Source organism: Choloepus didactylus, chromosome 4, assembly GCF_015220235.1.
Source record: "Choloepus didactylus isolate mChoDid1 chromosome 4, mChoDid1.pri, whole genome shotgun sequence".
NCBI lineage: Eukaryota > Metazoa > Chordata > Mammalia > Pilosa > Megalonychidae > Choloepus > Choloepus didactylus.
This window is the reverse complement of record NC_051310.1, coordinates 107,830,027-107,844,575: the sequence shown is the minus strand read 5'-3', so window position 1 is coordinate 107,844,575 and position 14,549 is coordinate 107,830,027. Positions and strand designations below refer to the sequence as shown.

Below are 14,549 nucleotides of genomic sequence, written 5' to 3'. Positions count from 1 at the left end.
AGCACTAAACACATATATTAAAAAGGAAGAAAGAGCCAAAATCAAAGAACTAATGGATCAACTGAAGAAGCTAGAAAATGAACAGCAAACCAATCCTAAACCAAGTAGAAGAAAAGAAATAACAAGGATTAAAGCAGAAATAAATGACATAGAGAACAAAAAAACAATAGAGAGGATAAATATCACCAAAAGTTGGTTCTTTGAGAAGATCAACAAGACTGACAAGCCCCTAGCTAGACTGACAAAATCAAAAAGAGAGAAGACCCATATAAACAAAATAATGAATGAAAAAGGTGACATAACTGCAGATCCTGAAGAAATTAAAAAAAAATTATAAGAGGATACTATGAGATAGAGGAACACGGTTACTCGGCTGGCTGGGTCTATGGTCGCTCCGTGGGCCGCTCCGCCAGCTGGTGTTTTTTTATCAGGGCAAGCTGTGTTCCATGGCTGGGAACTTCTAGCAGAGCTCCCACTATTTGCAATGGATTTTGGATAAACAAGATCTGTTGAAGGAGCGCCAAAAGGACTTAAAGTTTCTCTCAGAAGAAGAATATTGGAAATTACAAATATTTTTTACAAATGTTATCCAAGCATTAGGTGAGCATCTTAAATTAAGACAACAAGTTATTGCCACTGCTACAGTCTATTTCAAGAGATTTTATGCCAGGTATTCTTTGAAAAGTATAGATCCTGTATTAATGGCTCCTACGTGTGTATTTTTGGCATCCAAAGTAGAGGAATTTGGAGTAGTCTCAAATACAAGATTGATTTCTGCTGCTACTTCTGTATTAAAAACTAGATTTTCATATGCCTTTCCAAAGGAATTTCCTTACAGGATGAACCATATATTAGAATGTGAATTCTATCTTTTAGAACTAATGGATTGTTGCTTGATAGTGTATCATCCTTATAGACCTTTGCTCCAGTATGTGCAGGACATGGGCCAAGAAGACATGTTGCTTCCCCTTGCATGGAGAATAGTGAATGATACCTACAGAACGGATCTTTGCCTACTGTATCCTCCTTTTATGATAGCTTTAGCTTGCCTACATGTAGCCTGTGTTGTACAGCAGAAAGATGCCAGACAGTGGTTTGCTGAGCTTTCTGTGGATATGGAGAAGATTTTGGAAATAATCAGGGTTATTTTAAAACTGTATGAGCAGTGGAAGAATTTTGATGAGAGAAAAGAGATGGCAACTATTCTTAGTAAGATGCCGAAACCAAAACCACCTCCAAACAGTGAAGGAGAGCAGGGTCCAAATGGAAGTCAGAACTCTAGTTACAGCCAATCCTGAAACATTCCGAAGAATTCCATAGTGGATCACTTGGAAAAAAAAACCATTGGACAGATTTCAGTAATGTCTTCAGTGGAACACAAATGAAAATGAATAGCTTGTTTCTGTCAAGCGTATTGGAAGTGATTTTATTTTTGCAAAATATTTTTTTCTTTGCTTAAATTGATTCTAATACATTGATTAAAATCTCTTGATTATAAAACTTTGGAAAGGTTCTAAGGGGACCTACAGACAGACATACATGGACATTTCAAAATTAATAGCTTTTTGATTAGTATACTTTTTTTAAATTTGGATAATAGAAGTTATAGCTTTTTATTATAATTAATCCAAGAAACACAAAGCATAATTTGTTTAAAATTCTCTTTGGTCACCGAAGGACCAAAAAAGAACATAAGAAGTCAAATATATGAGGGTTTTTTTTTCCCTCCTTAATTTAAACTTCTAAACTATAGTTTAAGGAATCAAATCTTACAAAATCCTGGAAGATTTTGATAATGATGTTGATAATTTCAGGGAAATTAATCAAGTACCTATTGATTTAAAAGTGTATTTTATTCAGTAGTTTTGATATCTTGCATGGAAGATACTAGCCCAGTTTAGCAGAAAAGTGCAATATGTATAGCATACTTTTGACATTTAAAAAGTTATATTCTGTAACCATTTTGAAATGCTGGGCAAACTTAAAAAAGAAAAAGATCCTACTTGAAGTTATTTGCAATTGATTCACAGTTTAATCAGGCATTTTGAAAGTTAATTTGATAAAACACCATAATATGGTTGAAATTTGGTAAAATTTTAATGTTAATTTTACTCTACTGTGAAAAGTTTTTATAAGGTATACACACCCTAGTTTATTTTTGTGTTTTAGTATGGATTTACAAATTTACTACAGATATCCTGAGCCAGGAACGTAATCAGGTTTCAGGCCAGTTTGATACTGGCTGTCCTTAATTCTGATATTAGTGTAGGACTTCAGACTAAATATTATGTCAGTGGGACTGTGCTGTCTGTGCAACTCGATAAATTAATCATTTTCTTCAGACTTGAAGGAGAGTGATAAAATTTGGAGACATAGGATGTTGATGTACGCTTTAAGGATTAAAATTTTTTTATAAATCAGTTGTGAGTAATGGATTTTTAAGTTAAATGTTGACTTCCTAGTATAAAACTATAAGAATAAAAGTAAGTTCTCCAGATAAAAAAAAAAAAAAAAAAAAAAAGAGGATACTATGAACAACTGTATGGTAACAAACTGGATAATGTAGAGGAAATGGACAATTTCCTGGAAACATATGAACAACCTAGACTGACCAGAGAAGAAATAGAAGACCTCAATCAACCCATCACAAGCAAAGAGATCCAATCAGTCATCAAAAATCTTCCCACAAATAAATGCCCAGGGCCAGATGGCTTCACAGGGGAATTCTACCAAACTTTCCAGAAAGAACTGACACCAATCTTACTCAAACTCTTTCAAAACATTGAAGAAAATGGAACACTACCTAACTCATTTTATGAAGCTAACATCAATCTAATACCAAAACCAGGCAAAGATGCTACAAAAAAGGAAAACTACCGGCCAGTCTCCCTAATGAATATAGATGCAGAAATCCTCAACAAAATACTTGCAAATCGAATCCAAAGACACATTAAAAAAATCATACACCATGACCAAGTGGGGTTCATTCTAAGCGTGCAAGGATGGTTCAACATAAGAAAATCAGTCAATGTATTACAACACATTAACAATTCGAAAGGGAAAAATCAAATGATCATCTCAATAGATGCTGAAAAGCATTTGACAAAATCCAACATCCATTTTTGATAAAAACACTTCAAAAGGTAGGAATTGAAGGAAACTTCCTCAATATGATAAAGAGCATATATGAAAAACCCACAGCCAGCATAGTACTTAGTGGTGAGAGATTGAAAGTCTTCCCTCTAAGATCAGGAACAAGACAAGGATGCCCGCTGTCACCACTGTTATTCAACATTGTGCTGTAAGTGCTAGCCAGGGCAATCCAGCAAGACAAAGAAATAAAAGGCATCCAAATCGGAAAAGAAGACGTAAAACTGTCATTGTTTGCAGATGATATGATCTTGTATCTGGAAAACCCTGAGAAATCGACAATACAGCTACTAGAGCTAATAAACAAATTTAGCAAAGTAGCAGGATACAAGATTAATGCACATAAGTCAGTAATGTTTCTATATGCTAGAAATGAACAAACTGAAGAGACACTCAAGAAAAAGATACCATTTTCAATAGCAACTAAAAAAATCAAGTACCTAGGAATAAACTTAACCAAAGATGTAAAAGACCTATACAAAGAAAACTACATAACTCTACTAAAAGAAATAGAAGGGGACCTTAAAAGATGGAGAAATATTCCATGTTCATGGATAGGAAGGCTAAATGTCATTAAGATGTCAATTCTACCCAAACTCATCTACAGATTTAATGCAATCCCAATCAAAATTCCAACAACCTACTTTGCAGACTTGGAAAAGCTAGTTATCAAATTTATTTGGAAAGGGAAGATGCCTCGAATTGCTAAAGAGACTCTAAAAAAGAAAAATGAAGTGGGAGGACTTACACTCCCTGACTTTGAAGCTTATTATAAAGCCACAGTTGTCAAAACAGCATGGTACTGGCACATAGACAGACATATAGATCAATGGAATTCAATTGAGAATTCGGAGATAGACCCTCAGATCTATGGCTGACTGATCTTTGATAAGGCCTCCAAAGTCACTGAACTGAGTCATAATGGTCTTTTCAACAAATGGGGCTGGGAGAGTTGGATATCCATATCCAAAAGAATGAAAGAGGACCCCTACCTCACCCCCTACACAAAAATTAACTCAAAATGGACCAAAGATCTCAATATAAAAGAAAGTACCATAAAACCCCTAGAAGATAATGTAGGAAAACATCTTCAAGACCTTGTAGTAGGTGGCTACTTCCTAGACTTTACACCCAAAGCACAAGCAACAAAAGAAAAAATAGATAAATGGGAACTCCTCAAGCTTAGAAGATTCTGCACCTCAAAGGAATTTCTCAAAAAGGTAAAGAGGCAGCCAACTCAATGGGAAAAAATTTTTGGAAACCATGTATCTGACAAAAGACTGATATCTTGCATATATAAAGAAATCCTACAACTCAATGACAAGAGTACAGACAGCCCAATTATAAAATGGGCAAAAGATATGAAAAGACAGTTATCTGAAGAGGAAATACAAATGGCCAAGAAACACATGAAAAAATGTTCGGCTTCACTAGCTATTAGAGAGATGCAAATTAAGACCACAATGAGATACCATCTAATACCGATTAGAGTTGCTGCCATTAAACAAACAGGAAACTACAAATGCTGGACAGGATGTGGAGAAATTGGAACTCTTATTCATTGTTGGTGGGACTGTATAATGGTTCAGCCACTCTGGAAGTCAGTCTGGCAGTTCCTTAGAAAAGTAGATATAGAGCTACCATTCGATCCAGCGATTGCACTTCTCGGTGTATACCCAGAAGATCGGAAAGCAGTGACATGAACAGATATCTGCACGCCAATGTTCATAGCAGCATTATTCACAATTGCCAAGACATGGAAACAACCCAAATGTCCTTCAACAGATGAGTGGATAAATAAAATGTGGTATATACACACGATGGAATACTACACGGCAGTAAGAAGGAACGATCTCGTGAAACATATGACAACACGGATGAACCTTGAAGACATAATGCTGAGCAAAATAAGCCAGGCACTAAAAGAGAAATATTATATGCTACCACTAATGTGAACTTTGAAAAATGTAAAAGAAATGGTTTATAATGTAGAATGTAGGGGAACTAGCAATAGAGAGCAATTAAGGAAGGGGGAACAATAATCCAAGAAGAACAGATAAGCTATTTAACGTTCTGGGGATGACCAGGAATGACTATGGTCTGTTAATTTCTGATGGATATAGTAGGAACAAGTTCACAGAAATGTTGCTATATTAGGTGACTTTCTTGGGGTAAAGTAGGAACAGGTTGGAAGTAAAGCAGTTATCTTAGGTTAGTGGTCTTTTTCTTACTCCCTTGTTATGGTCTCTTTGAAATGTTCTTTTATTGTATTTTTTTTTTTTTTCATATAGTTGATTTAAAAAAGAAAACAGTTTAAAAAAAAAAAAAACAAGGAAAAAAATATGTAGTGCCCCCTTGAGGAGCCTGTGGAGAATGAAGGGGTATTGGCCTATCCCACCTCGATGATTGCTAACATGACCACAGACATAGGGGACTGGTGGTTTGATGGGTTGAGCCCTCTACCTTAGGTTTTACCCTTGGAAAGACGGTTGCTGCAAAGGAAAAGCTAGGCCTCCCTATAATTGTGCCTAAGAGCCTCCTCCCGAATGCCTCTTTGTTGCTCAGATGTGGCCCTCTCTCTCTAGCTAAGCCAACTTGAAAGGTGAAATCACTGCCCTCCCCCCTACGTGGGATCAGACACCCAGGGGAGTGAATCTCCCTGGCAATGTGGAATATGACTCCCGGGGAGGAATGTAGACCTGGCATCGTGGGAGGGAGAACATCTTCTTGACCAAAAGGGGGATGTGAAAGGAAATGAAATAAGCTTCAGTGGCAGAGAGATTCCAAAAGGAGCCGAGAGGTCACTCTGGTGGGCACTCTTACGCACAATTTAGACAACCCTTTCGAGGTTCTAAAGAATTGGGGTAGCTGGTGGTGGATACCTGAAACTATCAAACTGCAACCCAGAACCCATGAATCTCAAAGACAGTTGTATAAAAATGTAGCTTATGAGGGGTGACAATGGGATTGGGAAAGCCATAAGGACCACACTCCCCTTTGTCTAGTTTATGGATGGATGAGTAGAAAAATAGGGGAAGGAAACAAACAAACAGACAAAGGTACCCAGTGTTCTTTTTTACTTCAATTGCTCTTTTTCACTTTAATTATTATTTTTGTTATTTTTGTGTGTATGCTAATGAAGGTGTCGGGGATTGATTTAGGTGATGAATGTACAACTATGTAATGGTACTGTGAACAATCAAATGTATGATTTGTTTTGTATGACTGCGTGGTATGTGAATATATCTCAATAAAATGAAGATTAAAAAAAAGAAAAAAAAAAGAAAGAGATTAAGGTTAATTAGACAATGATAACCCACATTATCTTACATTAGGTCGAGGGTATGTGGAGTCCCACTATATTCCTTCATTGTATTTATGGCTACTAAATAAAGGAAGGCATTTATACATGCCTGTAACAGTAGCCTCCAGCATTTGTTTTACTTCCAGAGTTCCTCATCAATAATTAGATAGTTAATTTATTATCCAATCATTTAACTACAACTTATTAGCACATATTTGAAACCAGGCCTTTTTCTCTGTGTTGAAGATAAACTTAAGAATAAACCCTCATTCTTTCTATGAATTCAAAGTAAGACTTTAGTCACTGGGAGAATATATATCTCAGTGTAAAATGATTTCTTCATGGAAGTGTCCAGTTATTCTAATTATTTTTTTTCTCAGTCACAGCTCCCCAGTTAAAACTCTTGCTTAGAAGATATTTGTTTTCACAGTGGGAAATCTTTCTGTTCTAGAAATGTTTTAATTCCCAGACATACTTGTCTTGAACACTTCACTCATTCACACACACACACAGACACACAGACACACACACACATACACACACAACACTATACATTTACAAAACATTTTCCTTTTCTTTTTTCATTTCTCAGTCACAGGTATAAGTCACAACCTAAAATTAAAGACTGTTTGCTTTTGGCCTGCTTTCTTTAGGGAAGCAGAGGCCAGGAAGAGGCACTGGGATTGGGCACTCTGTTTTACAAGATAGTTTATTAAAGATCAATATAAAAAAAGATTCACCCCAAATTAGGTAAATACACACTCTCTTTTAAGACATGCTTGATCTTTTGAAATAAATTTCACAATAACTAGATTTAGAGATATTGCTTATTAGTAAAGGAGTTCTACTCTCTGTACTTCAGTGAATTTATCACAAATGCTTCCATTTATTTTCTTGGTACAATGCAAGGGTATACCTGCTGATGTAAGATGAACTCCAAATTTATGCAGCTGATTTTTTCTGAAATCATGTAACTCAAAATTCTTTATGTTGCCTCCAAATCTATAAGAAATGTTGAAACTAAATAGTAATGCAAAATTAAAAAAAATAATAATAATAAATAGAACATCTAGATAGAAAATCAGTAAGGAAATAGAAGACTTGAATGACACTATAAACCAGCTAGACCCAACAGATATATAGAACACTTCACCCAACAGCAAAATGCACATTCTTCTCTAGTGTACATGGATCATTCTCCAGAGTAAACTTGTCACAAAAGAAGTTTCAATAAATGTTAAAATATTGAAATCATACAATGTATCACCTCTGACCACAATGGAATGAAGCAAGAAATCAATAACAGGGAAAACTGGAAAATTTCAGATATTTGGAAATAAATAAACATATTCTTAAACCACCAATGGGTCAAAGAAGAAATCACAGGGAAATCAGAAAATATCTTGAGGCAAATGAAAATGATAAAATAATATATCAAAACTTATGGGATGCTGAAAAGGCAGTGCTGAGAAGGAAATTTAAAGCCATAAGTGCTTACATAAAAATAGAAAAAAAGATCTCACCTCAAAGACCTAACCTCAGAACTGGAGGATCTAGAAAAAGAAGAGCAAACTAAACCCAAAGCAAGCAGAAGAAAGGAAATAACAAAGAGTTGAGCAGAGATAAAACAGAAAATTTTTTAAATAAAGAGAATCAACAAAACCAAAAGTTGAAAAGATCAATAAAATCAACAAACCTCAGGCTAAACTGATAAAGATAAAAAGAGAGAGGATAGAAATAGCTAAATCATAAATGGAAGAGATTACTACTGACCCTACAGAAAGAAATAGGATTATAAAAGAATACTTTGAACAACTGCACACCAATAAATTAGATTACCTAAGTGAAATGGACAAATTCCTAGAAACATGTAAGCTACCTACACAGACTCAAGAAGAAATAGACCTTTTTATTTTTAAAAATAGAAAGATTGAGAGAACCTAAGATGGTGGCTAGGAGAGACAGGGCAAAAAAACATCTCCTTGAAAAATACTAGATAAAAGCCAGAAAGTGACCCAGAACACCAGTTCCAGCAATGCACCAGCTGGACAAGGTCTGCTAAAGCCACAGGGACCGTGCACTTGGTGAAACCGGGAGTCTGTGTTCTGAAACAAGTGAGTAAGGCACTGAATATCCAGCAGCCACACTGCAGTGTGGGGAAACCGAGGGTTGGCATTGGAGGAGGGCTAGTTCTTTTTTAAAAAATACCCAAAAGCGGCTGCAGATATGGCAGTGAGAACCGCACAGCGAAGTGCAGCAGGAACAGGCTGTGCGAACTTCTCAATATCTGGCATGGAAGATAGCCTTTTGCGCACCCGCTGCTAATTGTCTCAGAGTGAGGAAGGCAGAGGTTAGCCAAAAGGGGAAAATAACCACACCCCTTGCAGCCATCTTTCTGGCAGGCTGGGAATGCTCCTGCCTGGTGCCGGAGCCAGAGCCCAGAGCCATGCCAAAAAACCCAGTGTGACAGTAAGTGTTTCCAGCAACACATGTACATGCCACAATATTGGGCATGGACAATAGCCTTTCGTGCACCTGCAGCTAATTGTCACAGAGCTGGGAAGGCAGAGCTGTGTGAAAAAGGGGAAACTAACACGCCCCATTCAGCCATCCTTATAGCAGGCTGGGAACGCCCATCCATAGCCCGGCAGCCCAGAATTTCCCTTGAGGGACGGTGCACACTTGTGATGTAGCAAAACCTTCCCTCAGCAGAGGCTCTAGAAGGGCACGGCTTGGAAGAGGGACCCACTCGGAAATCCCAGGGACCATACACCAATACCAAGGACTTGTGGGTCAGCAGCAGACATAATCTGTGGCAAGACTGAAATGAAGGTTTAGACTCTTGCAACAGCCTTAAATCTCCAGGATGCCTGGGAGGTTTGATTGTTGAAGCTGCCCTCCCTCCCTAACTGCTCAGATACACGCGCTACATTCAGGGCAGATAGTACCAACAACACACCCAAACTTGGTGCACCAATTGGACCCCACAAGAATCAGACCCTCACACACCACAAAGACAAAGTTGGGGAGAACTGACTTGAGGGGAATAGGTGACTCGTGGATGCCATCTGCTGGTTAGTTAGAGAAAGTGTACGCCACCAAGCTGTAGATCTGACAAATTAGAGATTCGTGTTTGAATAATCCTACATATCCTAAAAGAACCCTATCAAGTAAAGCAAATGCCAAGAGGCCAAAAACAACAGAAAAATTTTAAGCATATGAAAAAACCAGATGATCTGGATAACCCAAACACCCAAATCAAAATGTCAGAGGAGACACAGTACTTGGAGCAATTAATCAAAGAACTAAAGACAAATAATGAGAGCATGGCAGAGGATATAAAGGACATGAAGAAGAGCATGGCACAGGATATAAAGGACATGAAGAAGACCCTAGAAGAGCATAAAGAAGAAATTGCAAGAGTAAAAAAAAAAAAAAAAAAAAAGACGATCTTATGGAAATATAAGAAACTGTTGACCAAATTAAAGATTCTGGATACTCATAGTACAAGACTAGTGGAAGCTGAACAATGAATCAGTGACCTTGAGGACCACAGAAAGGAAAATGAAAGAACAAAAGGAAGAATGGGGAAAAAAATTAAAAAAAATCGAAATGAACCTCAGGGATATGATAGATAAAATAAAATGTCCAAATATAAGACTCATTGGTGTCCCAGAAGGGGAGGAGAGGGGTAAAGGTCTAGAAAGTGTATTCAAAGAAATTGTTGGGAAAAACTTCCCAAACCTCCTACATAATATAAATACACAAAGCATAAATGCCCAGCGAACTCCAAATAGAATAAATCCAAACAAACCCACTCCAAGACATAGTCTGATCACACTGTCAAATACTGAAGAGAAGGAGCAAGTTCTGAAAGCAGCAAGAGAAAAGCAATTCACCACATACAAAGGAAAGAATGTAAGACTAAGTAGTGACTACTCAGCGGCCACCATGGAGGTGAGAAGGCAGTGGCATGGCATATTTAAAATTCTGAGAGAGAAAAATTTCCAACCAAGAATACTTTATCCAGCAAAGCTCTCCCTCAAATTTGAGGGAGAGCTTAAATTTTTCACAGACAAACAAATGCTGAGACATTTTGCTAATAAAAGTCCTGCCCTACTTCAGATACTAAAAGGAGCCCTACCAACAGAGAAACAAAGAAAGAAGGGAGAGAGATGGAGAAAGGTTCAGTACTAAAGAGATTCAATATTGGTTCATTAAAGGACATTAAGAGAGAGAGGGAAAAAATATATCTGACAAACATAAACCAAAGGATAGGGTGGCTGATTCAAGAAATGCCTTCACAGTAGTAACATTGAATGTAAATGGATTAAACTCCCCAATTAAAAGATATAGATTGGCAGAATGGATCAAAAAATATGAGTCATCAATATTTTGCATACAAGGGACTCATCTTAGACACAGGGATACAAAGAAATTGAAAGTGAAAGGATGGAAAAAATATTTCATACAAGCTACAGCCAAAAGAAAGCAGGAGTAGCAATATTAATCTCAGATAAAATAGACTTTAAATGCAAGGATGTCATGAGAGACAAAGAAGGCCAGTACATACTAATAAAAGGGGCAATTCAACAAGAAGAAATAACAATCATAAATGTTTATGCACCTAATCATGGTGCCACAAAATACATGAGACAAACACTGGCAAAACTAAAGGATGCAATGGATGTTTCCAGAATAACTGTGGGAGACTTCAACACATCACTCTCTCCTATAGATAGATCAACCAGACAGAAGACCAATAAGGAAACTGAAAACCTAAACAATCTGATAAATGAATTTGATTTAACAGACATATATAGAACATCACATCTCAAATCACCAGGATACACATTCTTCTCTAGTGATCACGGTACTTTCTCCAGAATAGACCATATGCTGGGATAAAACAAGCCTCAATAAATTTTTTAAAAAAATTGAAATTATTCAAAGCACATTCTCTGACCACAGTGGAATACAATTAGAAGTCAATAACCATCAGAGACTTAGAAAATTCACAAACACATGGAGGTTAAAAAACACACTCCTAAAATAAATGGTTTATAATGCAGAATGTAGGGGAACTAGCAATAGAGAGCAATTAATGAAGGGGGAACGATAACCCAATAAGAACAGATAAACTATCGTGGGTAAATTTAACATTCTGGGAATGCCCAGGAATGACTATGGTTTGTTAATTTCTGATGGGTATGGTAGGAAAAAGTTCACAGAAATGTTGCTATATTAGGTTACTTTTTTGGGGTAGATAGAGTAGGAACATGTTGGAAGTAAAGTAGTTATTTTAGGTTAGTTGTCTTTTTCTTACTCCCTTGTTATGGCTTGTTTGAAATGTTTTTTTATTGTATATCTTACAATATAAAATAAATGGCCAATGACTGCTACTAAATATACAAATATAAAAATGTTTTTGTATGTGGGAGAGCAAATGAATGTCAACCATGTAGAGTGTTGAAAAAGGGATGGTATTTGGGAAAAAACATAATCAAAGCAAACTGGAGTCTATGGTCAACAGTAACATTGTAATATACCTCCATTAAATGTAACAAAGGCAATATGCCAATGCTAAGTGTATATGAGGGGGGATATAGGGGAGGAATATGGGATTCTTGGTAGTTGTGTTATTTTCTGTCCTTACTATTATATTGTATTGTATGACACATTATTTTTCTTTTTATCATCTTTTTTATTATTGCTAAAAAACAAACAAACAATTTTTCTTGTAGTAATCAATATTTTCAAGTGCTGATTGTGGTGATAAATGTACAACTTTTTGATGATACCATGAACTGATTGTGCACTGTGGATGAATGTATCGTATGTGACTATAACTCTATAAAATTGTAGGAAAAAATATATATAGGAGTAAAAGTGTTGGAGAAAACATGGTGAGAGGGATGTACCTATCTACTGTTGATGAGCAGGTAGAATGGTGTAGCCTTTCTGAAGGTCAGTGTGGTGGTTCCACAAAAAGTTAAGTATGTGGGGACCATAAGGTCCCACAACCTCATTATGGGGTATGTCATTTGAACATCTGAGAGCAGAGACATGAATGGACATTTGCAAACTGGTGTTCATGGAGGCAGCAATCATGATTTGCAATGGGTGGAGGTGATCTAAGGGTCCATAGACTGAGGAACAGAATCGTGAACTGTGGTGTATGCATACAATGGAATACTGAGCAACTATGGGAAGGAATGAAGCTTTGAGACACACGATGTGAATGGATCCTGTACACAGCATTTGAGTGAAGTACAGCAGAAGTAAAGGCAAACACTATAATGCCTCACCAATATGGACTAACTACAATGTGTAGACTCAGAATTGAATCTTAGAACATAGCCTAACATGGGCATGACTATTGTAATGGTCCCTAGATTGTAAGCTCTTACAGCAGTAAACTCTATTCCTGAATTGTAATGCCTATCTTTAAACTCTGAGATGCTGATCCCTTAGTGTATAACCTGATTGGTCTCTGGAACAATGCGCATCTCTGAGACACCTGAAACTCAGAGCTAGAGCTCGGCAGATATGAATGTCAGTATTAGCGCATACAGCAACTGTTAAAAAAAAAGCTGAAAAAGAACCCAGACTTCAATTAGTGATACGAATGAAGCAGATTTGGTTAAGACTAGGGCAAACTGTGCCAAAGGGTAAAGGTCAAAACTGACTGTGTTTTAAAACTTCAACTTCCATGTGAGACCAAGGGAAGAGATGTCTATTTGGTGCAGGATCTATATTTTCTAGACAGTATAACTCTACAGTCGGTTTGTTCAAACACCACAATTACATGGAACTTTGAATAGGAAGTGAGATACAGTAGGTTAGTATAGGTTAGAGTGAAATAGTGACACATTCCAAAGTAATTTGGGCAGAGAATAAAAAATATATTTACAGTGGCCCCCCCATCTCAAGGAGGTGGGGGAAGGTGCAGAACTGTTGGACTTCCTCACCTGGACTGGTGTTGATGTCACAAGCATTGAGACCGGCGGTTTGATGTGCCACGCCCTCTATTGTGGGACTTGCCCTTATGAAGCTGTTACTGCAGAGGAAAGGCTGAACTTGCATGAAATTGTGCCTAGGAGTCTCCCCCTGAGTACCTCTTTGTTGCTCAGATGTGGCCCTCTCTCTCTCTAACTGAGCCATCTCGACAGGTGAACTCGCTGCCCTCCCCCCTACGTGGGACCCGACTCCCAGGGGTGTAAATCTTCCTGGCAACACACGATATAACTCCCAGAGATGAATCTGGACCCAGCATCGTGGGATTGAGAATATCTTCTTGACCAAAAGGGGTATGCAAAATGAGACAAAATACTTTCAGTGGCTGAGAGATTTCAAATGGAGTCGAGAGGTCACTCTGGTGGACATTCTCATGCACTATATAGATAACACCTCTTAGGTTTTTAATGTATTGGAATAGCTAGAAGTAAATACCTGAAACTACCAAACTCCAACCCAGTAGTCTGGCCTCCTGAAGACAACTGTATAATAATGATTACAAGGGGTGACAGTGTGATTGTGAAAACCTTGTGGATCACACTCCCTTTATCTAGTGTATGGATGGATGAGTAGAAAAATGGGGACAAAAATTAAATGACAAATAGGGTGGGAAGGGGGGGATCGTTTGTGTATTCTTTTTTTACTTTTATTTTTTATTCTTATTCTGATTCTTTCCGATGTAAGGAAAATGTTCAGAAATAGATTGTGGTGATGAATGCATAACTATATGATCATACTGTGAACCTTGGATGATTGTATGGTATGTGAATATATTTCAATAAAACTGAATTAAAAAAAAAAGAATTAATGACAGTCAATGCAATATATGATACTAGAGTGGATCTAAGAATGGAGGAGAAAAGCTCAAAGGGGGCATAAGGAAAAATTGGAATATAGAATTTAAGCTTTATATCCATATTAATTTTCTTCAATTAACTTCAGTTAAGTTAATGACATATGTGAATATCCTTGTTCGTAGGAAATGTACATGGAAGTGTTATGAGTTCAAGGAGTATGATATATGCAACCTGCTCTCAAATGTTCAGATGATGATAAATGGATAGATAGATAATTGATA

At 37.0% G+C, this 14,549-nt stretch overlaps 1 pseudogene; it reads left to right on the top strand.

Moving 5' to 3' along the window:
* The first annotated feature begins 407 nt into the window (after positions 1–407).
* On the top strand, positions 408–1,758 carry LOC119531825 (annotated as a pseudogene).
* Positions 1,759–14,549: the final 12,791 nt, after the last annotated feature.